At 49.4% G+C, this 10,088-nt stretch overlaps 1 pseudogene; it reads right to left on the bottom strand.

The window, feature by feature from the left end:
* Positions 1 to 7,878: 7,878 nt before the first annotated feature.
* Positions 7,879 to 9,496, bottom strand: LOC123406056 (annotated as a pseudogene).
* Positions 9,497 to 10,088: the final 592 nt, after the last annotated feature.

Genomic DNA, 10,088 nt, shown 5'->3' with positions numbered 1-10,088 from the left:
TTACGTAACAATTGTAGTTGTAAAAGATCGGGGCACAACTCCAAGTCGTCCTGTAACCGTGGACACGGCTATCCGAATAGTTAATTTTCATCCCTGCAGGGGTGCACCACATGTCCCGTCACGCTCGATAACACTCTGGCCGGACATACTTTTCTGGGTCCTGCCCGGCCTCGGAATATCGACACGTCGCAGCCCCACCTAAGACTAATCAGAGAGGACAGCCCGCCGGTCTAAATCCTAAGCACAAAGGGTTCGTGGGCCCAGTTCCCCTTCACGCTCCTGCACGTGGCGTGGGCGGCCGACGTCAGTCCTAGCATCCATTAATCACAAGCGCGATGCATCTCGGGACCACTCGAGCGCGCGCCGCTACATTGCTGGCATCTGAAAAGCTTCGGCTGATACCGCGACGTCGAGTACCCATAATTCTTCCCGCGTAGCCGGTTAGTGCGAAAAGGTCTCCGACCAACCCAGATCAAATACCCAAATCCATTAGCATTTTAATTAGCCCAGCAACACAGTCTCACGGGAATCCACCCGTCTTACAACTAATCACCAATGATCCCAGTAACATGGTCGAGTAACTGTGTGGTTGTAACATCGGGGGAATCCGAGGTATCACCCTCGTTGGATTCCGAACGATGTACCCGTCAAGGTGGGCTTAGAGGAATCACCCTCGGGGGTCCCACACTCGCGGGGTGGCACAACAGAGACGTCATCGGGAATGGTGAAAGAGGAATCACCCTCGATAACCACGACCGACTAGCTATACTACAGAGATATCATCAGGAGTACTTAGCGAGGTGTCACCCTCGGTACCCGATAGTATCCCTGTAGCGTCATACAACGAAGGGGGGTGAACGTGCTGTGTCGGGTCTGGCTCGTCGATGAGAGATCGAGATTTGAAAACAAGCGGGGCAACTGATCTATGGGGTCGGAGGGGATGACTGCTCCACCTATACTAAGCAGGTTAAAGGTACAGGACTGAAAGTAGCAGTTCATCAAAAACAGGCTATGCATCAGATATAGGAGCTAACTATAATAGTAGCAAAATACTAATGCAAGCAGTAGAAAGAAAGACATAGGCGATATAGGAATGATCAAGGGGAATTTGCTTGCCTTGCTGCTCTGCGGCAAAGGACTGATCGGCAGGGGTCGTAGATGTACCCGGCAGCAGCGTCAGTCTCGGGGTCTACCGGTAAGAAGAGGGGGAAGAAACAATAAATAATAGCACCGATGCAACACAAAGCATGACATGGAAAGATGCAGGCTAGACATGAGCTAACGCAGCAACATCCGTCATAGACGGGTCGGAAGAATATGTGACGATATTTTCCGGGTCTCGGGCTACTACCGGTTATACTGGAAACGGAGGAAAAGTTCCATGTTTGCTATGCTAGGGACGCGTGATAGACGAATGGACCGTGTATCCGGGTTCGTCTCGTTTTGCTGATCAACTTTCATGTTGAAACTATTTTGATCTGACTTACGGATTATTTAATATTAATTTTCAAAGTTTTATTAATTATTGAGGAATTAAAAACAGATTTAAAAGATTTAATAAAATCCCATTATGACATCATCGCGATGTCACGCTGACATCAACATTTGATCGGTCAACTGACCAGCGGGTCCCGAACGTCATAGGCACAAGTTTTATTTAAGATTAAATATTAATTAATCATATTAATTTAGTGGGGGACCCACGTGTCATTCTCTCATTAGGTTAATTAATTATTTTAACTAATATATCTATTTATTTATTTAATAAAAACATTATTTTTATTTTTATATTTAATTATCGCGTGGGGCCTCCCTGTCATAGACAGCGGGTGCATTGGCCCCACTGGTAAGTGACCCAAGGCCATTTACTCATCTTTTTTTATTAGATACCTAACCGTGCAAATACCGTATTTCTCTAAATATCCATATACGCAAATACATACATCACATCTCATACATACATACATACATACGCATCTAATACATCATTTGTTTTTATTTACTTTTCTCTCTCAACACTCATCTCTCTCTTTGTTAACAGAGAGACACAGAACTCTCTCTGCTCCAACTCAACCTAGAGGAACCAAATATTCAATCCTTCCTACCGGAGTCTACCGTCGACGGATCGAGGCCTCGTTTGCCGGAACGGAACCGAGGCGGCGAGGAGATCGACATGGTGGGAGGAGCCCGAGGAGGGGCTCACCGACGGTGACGAGACGACCCGATGAAGCCGGAGTTCGCACGAAGGTGAAGGTGACGACGGTGACGCAGTTCCGGTGAAGACGAGCGTGCCGGCAAGGAGGAGCCGGCCGGAGGTTCGCCGAGAGGGGCCCCGGTGAGGAGGGGCCCCCGGAGATGGAGCCGCCGACGGGGAGGGGCGGCCACCGTAGAGAGGGCCGCCGGAGATGGACCTCCCAGAAGGGGCCGGCCGACGAGATGGGGAGGGCCGAGGCCCCTGCCGACGGGGTGGAGGCCGAGGGAGGGGGACTCGCCGGCGGAGAGAGGGGAGGGGCCGCCGGGGGCGGAGGAGGCCGTGAGGGGGGGTGCGCTGGGGGAGGAGGAGGCCGTGAGGTGGGGGGCCGCCGGGGGAGGAGGGTCGATGGAGGGAGGAGGCCGGCGGGGGAGCTCGCCGGCGGGAGGCAGGGGAGGCCGCCGGCCGAGGTGGGATCTCGGGCGACGGGAGAGGAGGGAGAGGAGGGATCGTGGGGAGGGAGAGTCACGGGAGGTGGGGTTCTCTCGTGGGGATGAGGGCTCTCGTGGGCAGTGCGAGAGGGGAGGGAGGCGCTGTCGGTGGGGGGGTGGGGCCGAGAGAGAGCGTGGGGAGGGTGGCGGCGCTCGGGGGGGGGGGGGGGGGGGGGAAGGGAGTAGCGAGGGGGGGCGAGGGAACTGGCATGGGGGTGGCCCCTCGCTAGGGTTTGGGAGTGGTTGGGGAGGCCGGTTGGGCCTTTTGGCCCAGTTGGGCAGGTTGGTTTCCTTTTTTTTCTCTTTTCTATCTTTTATTATTTAATATACTATTTAACTTTCTTTTTAAATACTTTTCTTATACTTTGTTTTACAATTTATTATACATACTTCTAATTCTCTCTTTCACATACATATTCTTTTAATATTTAACATGAATTTATAAAATACTTTTTCTTTTGTTTTCAAATTTTTTTTGGATCCGGACAGACTCGAATCAACGCGGGTCTGAGATGGGAATTCTCGATGATGTGGCATCATTACCGAGGGTGATCACTGTAGCTTAATTACAATAATTACTGTTGCAAAAGTCGAGGATGTCACACCAACCCTGCAAAAGATGACCCCGATCTAGCTGGTACCGCGGAGAAACCCAATTGCAACAGGCGTTGTCTGGCATTTAGTTTTGAGGAGACGCCTCCAGCTGCCGCCTTCACCGAGCCTCAGATAGCCGAGGTGCGAAATATTATCAGCCCCAACACACTCAAGAAGGTGGTCTCTGAGCAGATGAACTGGATCCCATTACATCAGCAGAATAAGGGATGGAAAAGAAAGACTAACAAGGGTGCGAGCCAGCCGGCACTGAGTACGATCCGTGCTCTGGACGGGCCAAATTCACCTAAGGATATCTCGAGGAGGGTGCATGTGGCGGTTAGGCCGATGCTACGGACTAATCTGCTCAATGCTCCAACCGGTGCTATGCGGAGTCTGCATGACAGTGTTTTTTGTTTGGAGAAGCGGCGTCTCTCCGAGAATAATGTGGCATACCCGGTTTTTGTGGCCAAGTTGCCAGAGGGCAAGGGCTTTGTCGATAGCGCCATCTGGGGAATGATTGTCCTGTGGTTTGCTGACATCTTCGCTATGTTTAACCTTCATCCGCTACACTACACCTTCGTTCGGCTTTTTTTGTTGAGTATGGAGATGCGGATCATTAGAGATAAGACCCCGGACCTAGTGATAGTCGACCCCTTCTGTATGCGTGCGAAGATCTTGGGCAGCGCTGCGGACCGGCAATTCGCGAGTTCATACCTCGAAGGCGTCATTCTGGCAAACTCAGAAAAGGATAACTTCCTCGTGCCTTACTTTCCCTGGTAAGTTATCCCCTCATCGCCACGTAACATATGATTTCTTAGATTTTGATCGTCCTTTTTTTTCTAACATTCCGTGTTTTGTGCAGTGACACACGTTGCACACTCATCCTCTTAAGCCTGAAATATTCCACGGCCACGTATTTCGACTCGGACCGTGAGTCAAAAAAAGACTACACAAATATCAAGAAAGTTCTTGATGAAACTCTTCCCGGCTACGCCATATCTGGAGGCACCTTCAGTAGGACAAGTCTCACGCACGGCAAGCACGTGTTCACCCACAATACGACGTTCGCCTGCGTCAAGCAGCCGTCTGGCAGTCGGAAGGATGCCTACTACGCCCTCCATCACATGCGGGCGATCATACGGGACAGTAATCACCTTTGGCTACCAAATAATCTCAAAGATTTGGCCGCATGCTTGTCGGGAATCCAGGATGCGGACATCAGACAAGAATTCTTTCGCATCCAATCGGAGTTTGCGGAAATCATCCATCAAGATGTCCTTCGTACCTCGGGGCATTTCTACGTCAGATCTCCGCTGTCCAATAGTGAGATAGATACAATGCTACAAATGCAGGCTGACAACGACCGCAATTTCAGGACCATCACGAAAGACGGCGGCTTCAGCCACGTTCCCGTGAATCGCTAGTAATTCCTGTTGCAATATTAAACTTTAATGAACTGGTATGTCTCTTTGGTTTGGACAGTCATTCAACTGATATATAATCGATGCTATTTATTAGCAGGACCATGAATCGTGATGTTATAGTTGTAATATTAAACTTTAATGAACTTGTATGTCTCTGTGAATTGCTACTAACGTTTTGTTTGGCTAGTGCATAGAGATGCCTTCGTATGTCGTGTACAAGGGTAAGGTTCCCAGAGTCTATGACGACTGGGAGGAGTGTCGGAGACAGGTTCACCGATTCAGCGGTAACAGTTACAAAGGGTACACCACAAGGGCGGAGGCGGAAGTTAGATACGCGCGCTATCTAGCGGGAGAGAGGAGGGAGCGTTGGAGGAACCGGATGAAGAAAAGTTTCATTGCGATTATGCTCATCGTGATGACCGCAACTCTCTTCTATACGTGATGGTAGTTTAGATGGTCGATATATCGACTTGTAATGTGAAGACAAACTCGCTACTCGCGGTCTCGAGACTTGTAATGTTCTAACTCTGTTCGGTATTTTAAATTCGGAGACTGATATGATGAATTGTATTCGGAGACTAATCTTCTATTGTATTCGATAAATCTGTTGTTTATATGTTGTGCTATCTATATTCTGTGCAATAATATATTTTGTAATCTGTGCAAATATTACAAAAAATAAAATAAATACCTAATATTCATACTAGTGGCGCATCACTCAGCACACTAGTTCGCCATTAGTAAGCCAGAGCATATGGGTAAATATGGCCCTGGGAGGCATACTAATGGCGCACCATAAGCTATACTAATGGCGCACCTAGATCTATACTAATGGCGCACCGGGATCTATACTAATGGCGCACCGGGATCTATACTAATGGCGCAGCAGGATATATAATAATGGCGCACTACCTGGTGCGCCATTAGTATAACAGATACTAATGGCGCACCGTACGCAATACTAATGGCGCACTACCTGGTGCGCCATTAGTATACCAGATACTAATGGCGCACTTGTGGTGCACCATTAGTAAAAAAATCTAATGGCGTGATGCTAGTGGTGCACCTATAGTGCGCCATTAGTAGCAAAAATAGGTGCGCCATTAGCAAGCCTTTTCCTAGTAGTGGCGAGTGTAACGAAAAACCCTCGCCGCAGAAGTTTATATAAGGTTCCGACTGGGTCACTAGCAAGTGGCCTCAAAATCTTATCCCCCGACCGGTTGCTGCGATATTAGTGGAGAAGATGAAGGCGCGGGAATCGAGGCGTCAGGTACTACTCGATTGCGATGTCGTCATCCCCGCTGAGCGCGCGGCAACCGAAATTTGAGGATCCCGGAAAATCCGCCGCTGTCAGTTGACTGGTCACGTCAAAAGATACCATGGAAGCACTCGGTCCCCGACAGTTCATTTCACAAATACATCCACTCGGATCGTTGGTCAAAGAAGATAAAATGGCTCGAGACAAGCAACGCCAAAGTCGCATCCGTACCAGTCGGATCCGTACTCCAAGCATCGCTTCATCATTCCAACCCCAATCCATTCGGGGACTAATGATGGGGTTATAGTCCTAGGGTAGGGTCATAGGCCTGCCTATAAGTCCTACCCAAGGACTACCCTTCAAAAGGAATAAGGCCCTTAGTCAGTTCCGACTGAATTAAGGACTTCCCATCATCCAGTCGGTAACGAATCCCCCACCATCCAGTCGGAGATGAGCATTCGGAGTGTATCAAACTAACCGACTGGATTCCGCTCTGTGCATCGTAACCCCCCTGGAGGGAAAAGGTCATACGTTTCCATGTGCCTTTATTAGCATTTAAGACATACGTTACCTGTAACGTAGGCATTTATTCGCCACTACTCCACCCCTATGCACTGAACCATTGTGAAGGGCAGCGCACTCTATATAAGCCACCCTTCCCCACTGGCGCAGGGGTTAGCAATTCACTGTAATCCATATTCCACTCGACAACAAGCTCCCAGAGCACTGAGAGGTAGGGCTATTACCTCCACCGTAGAGGGGCCTGAACTCATACAACCTCGCCATAGCTAAGGCTCTGCCCATCCTTTTGTACCCTACACATCTACTGTCAGGCTTATACCCACGATAGCTAAGATGCATGAAGAAGACAACATAGAGAAACAAGACCATATGAACAAATTAGAACCCTAGGATCTGAAATGGTACAGAAGTGACTAATAATGACCATCCGTCAGCAGTGACAAAAAATAAAGAAGGGCGCACCTGAAAAGCAAGCCACTTCTTCTCAATTTGACTCAGGAAAGGGCGTGTACTAAGTCTATCATGCAGATTGCTGTAGGACTACTGCCTCAGGAGATATGCTGCCTTGTCCGTCTCAAACCAAACCTGAGAAAACATCACAAGTCCGATCAGCATGTCAACCAAATTTTCTCTCTGCCCAACAGAGCCAACTCTCTACACACTAGGTAATGCATTATTTCAATGTTCATCTTCTTGTGAGAAACATCTTAGTGATTGAGCATACTCCTAACTGCCATCATAATTAGATAGTATATAAAGAAAGCAAAGCCTAAAAGCAATTTACTCTAAACCCACCCTTGCAACGGCGGAGCTATGTGGGGGCGAACCTGGGCCATCGCCCCCCAGCAGAAACGAAATTTTTTTACTACCCCTATAAATTATATACAACCCATGAGGGCATCAGGCCATCACAACATTGACCCACCACGTGACAACCGGAAGGCCCATCAACTTCTGTCTTCGTTGCCCACGAGCGACCAAATCGATTTTCCCTAATCCCCTTTCACATGCCAGTGCGCCTATTGCGACCGCTGACGCCTGAGCGTGGGGGTGGTGCACCGACATCTGGCAGACCGGCCGCTGCGGCGTGGCGGGTGGCCGGGTGGCGGGTGGCCAGCTAGCCGGGCTAGGGCTAGCCGCTGTTCTACCTAGCACCAACTCCTCGTCTCCTGCCTGTGCTGCGGTCCTGCGGGCAACCAGATCGGTGAGCTGTAGTTGCTTGATCTTGATTTTGCTCATGTACATTGCCTAGTCTGATAGTTAATTAGAAAATATTATTTGTAGTGAGAGCAAGCGAGTGATGCTTAAGGGGAAAACTATTGAGGCATTTTTGAAAAGAAAGAGAGGTGATTCAGCTGATGAACCACCATCAACCGAAGCAATGTCGTGTGTGTAGAATCAGTCAATTGTGCCCCCTCCTTCAAGAAACATTGCTGGAAGAGCCAGTATCATGGTAGCAAAAGGTGCCATGTAGAATACTGTGTTAATGCTGTTGAAACAGAGAATACTTAATAAATCATCTGACCGAGGCAAGAACTTACGGGACTGAACCTGACGGTAGCACTACATGAAGAACTAAATCTTTTGATCTAGTATCATTTTAGTAAGTAAGAAGATGAAATGTTTTAGAATTGAGAATGCCATACAACACCAGTCGCTAACGCATCAGATATCACACAATGAGATGAGCATGTACCTGTCAAATTTGTATCCGTGGAGCAGGGACTCTGCCAAGATGGTCTTTGTAGGCGTGGCAAGGCAGCCTATCATGGCAGCACAAAAACCAAAAATGTTGAAACTATGCTCTATCATTGCGGTCAGGAGGATCCCCCCGACTATCGGGACCAGCGAAGCCCATATGCGCCACTCAAAGTGCTTGCTCCAAACCAACCACTGCAGAATAACTGCATGACACGGAATCGTTAGAAAAGTTGTTAATAGGCAGCAACACACAAATCTACTTCTTCTTTGTGAACAGGAATAGACAGTGGGGTACTTGTGGTTGCAGGGGTGAAGGATTTGATAGTCTGCATGACGGAGACCGGGATGTACCGCAGACTGACGTTCCCGAGCACGATGTTCATGCAGAACACGAAGGACATGGGGAAGATCCTCTTCCAACGGTCCTCGGGCTCGACCTGAATCAACAGCTTCGCCTTGAGCACGTGGATCGCGACGTATGCCCCGATGGCGGAGCATATGAAGTGGACGTAGGACACCGTCTGGGGGAACTTGAAATCCAGCTTCTGCAGGAAAAGAAAGGTTAATGTCATAGTATCACCAAAGAAACACATTGCTCTCTGGAACTGGAAAGGAGGCCATTGTTCTCGTGCCATATGGTTTAGGGATGCAGCATAAATTAATCGTATCGTTCAGGACTAGCTCATTCACTCCATTTTTGCTGCGAGAACACGATGCCGTATGAAAACCAAGAGCTACTCGAGTCCCGGTTATAGGTGCAAAACATTACTAGTGAGGATTGCAGGTGGATGTGGCAAGCTGAAGTGCTCAAGGGGACAACATCTCAAAATCAGTCTGAACCACTAGGTCAAGTGAATGTCATCTTCTTCTAGTAGTGGTATGAATCAATGGAAACGGCAGAAAGAGCGGGCCTTTTTCCCCCGTTGGGGGCAAGGAGAGCCACGTGTTACTATCGAGTGCTCCTCCCCATGCTCCTTGTGGGTGTCACCGCATCGCATTAGCACCGTATCAGGTCGGAGAGCGGGGCGCGGTGGGGTCCTGAGCCATAGATCCGAGCAATGGAGGCGGCGGCCAGGCGGGCCGGCCGGCGGCGGCGAGAGGGGGAGATGGTGAGAAGGGGGCGGGGTACCTGGAAGATCCATTTTTGATGATGATGATGGTGACGTTCAAGCCCCACCACTGGAGGATGGCGAGCACCGTGCGCATGCTGCCCAGCCCGCCGCCGCCGCCGGCCGACTCCATCTCTCAAACTCAACCTGGCCAAGAAGCGGCCTTTCCCCTTCCCCCGGGCCGCACCAGCTGAACCAGCCTCGCGCGGTGGCTCCTATCCTACCGGAGGAGCGGCGTGGCGGCGACGGGAGGGGAGGGGGAGGGGAAGACAAAGAAAAAAGGGTCGTGTCGCGTCCGTCGGTGGAGTAGACAAAGAAAAAAGGGTCTTCGTTACTAATGGCGCACCAGCCGGTGGTGCGCCATTAGTAGTTTTGCAAAAAAAATATAGTAGTGACACACTTGGTGAGTGGTGCGCCATTACTAGTTAAACTAGTAATGGCGCACTCTGCCCCGGCGCGCCATTAGTACTTTTGGAAAAATAAAAAATAAAAAAGTTTGTTAGTAGTAGCGCATTGTGTGTGTGGTGCGCCATTAGTGTCCATCACACTAATGGCGCACCTGCACATGGTGCGCCACTGCTATATAGTAGTGGCGCACCACTTGTCTGGTGCGCCATTATTGTCTATATTATCTATAGCCCTTTTCCTAGTAGTGTTGATATCTATTCATGGGCATCTCCATAGCCCTTTGATACGCCGAGTCAATGTGACCATCTCCTCCTTTTTGTCTCACAACCACCACCACACTCTGTTCCACCTATAGTGCTATATCCATGGCTCACGCTCATGTATTGCGTG

This window comes from Hordeum vulgare, chromosome 6H (assembly GCF_904849725.1).
Source record: "Hordeum vulgare subsp. vulgare chromosome 6H, MorexV3_pseudomolecules_assembly, whole genome shotgun sequence".
NCBI lineage: Eukaryota > Viridiplantae > Streptophyta > Magnoliopsida > Poales > Poaceae > Hordeum > Hordeum vulgare.
This window is presented reverse-complemented; position numbering and strand designations above follow the sequence as displayed.